The sequence below is a fragment of the Falco rusticolus genome, chromosome 7 (genome assembly GCF_015220075.1).
Source record: "Falco rusticolus isolate bFalRus1 chromosome 7, bFalRus1.pri, whole genome shotgun sequence".
Lineage (NCBI taxonomy): Eukaryota > Metazoa > Chordata > Aves > Falconiformes > Falconidae > Falco > Falco rusticolus.
In genome coordinates, this window is record NC_051193.1 from 15,066,244 (window position 1) to 15,067,293 (window position 1,050).

A 1,050-nucleotide genomic window follows, 5' to 3' on the forward strand; every position below is an offset into this window, starting at 1 on the left:
GCCTGTTCTACTGTGTCCATTTCATGATCAATGTTAAATGAATTGAATGTTGTGTGAAGAAATTCTATAAAGTTACTTGAAATTAATGCAGACTTCTGTTTACCTTTGTAATAATAACACTTTTGTAATTGTTTATAGTGTATTATATATAAATGTATTAAATAGAATCTATTTTTATATTAAACACTGCACTGCAAGCTAAACTTACCTAAAACAAAGCCACTTTAACTTGTGGTAATCTTTTTAAATGGTTATGAAAACTCCTTCAGAGCTCAATAAGATATGTTTTAGGATTAGTTTGAAGTAAGTATTTTAATTGACTTTTCCATTTTGAAGGACCTTCTGTTAAGCCTCTGTGTGTTCCCATAATAAAAGCAAAAATACTTGCATTTTTTCTATTAAATTATTATAACAAATCGCACTTAAAGTATTCTTCCCTTTGCTACAGCAAAAGCAAGCTCATATGGGGCAGAAGAAAGGTCTAAATTAGAATAACCACATTTTGCAGGTGTTCCTTAAACATTATAGGTTATCAGTGTAAACTGAAGATGTAGTAATGTTCCTCTTGATGCTTAGAAAGCTGCTATTTTAAAGGCCTGCTCACATTTTCGGGAGAATTACAAAATGTATGGGTTTTTTTGTCCTAGACTTTTTGTTTTCCTTGATGTTATTTCATTGCTAGCGATCCTGTGAGGAAAAGAGGTAGTTTGCTGCTTGCTTACATAGCGTGTGATTAAATTGTTGCAATTAATGGTATAGTTATGGGCCAACAATTCATATCAACAGTAATACGGAAGATGTAACCAAAAAGGTTTTGCTTGCTATTCTGTGCTATTAGAAGAAGAAAAAAGGCTGAATATTCTCCCAAATTGATGTATATGCCTTTCAATTGTAACAACATTTAACTGCTCTAAAGATGTTAATTTGGTCTTTCGGAGTCAAACTGCAGAGTCTAGTCTGAGAATCTTTTAAGAGGAAAATAGTACAAGATTGAACAGAAATCTTCTGAAGAAGAATGTGTTTAACTTCCTTTACAAAAATGCCCTGCCT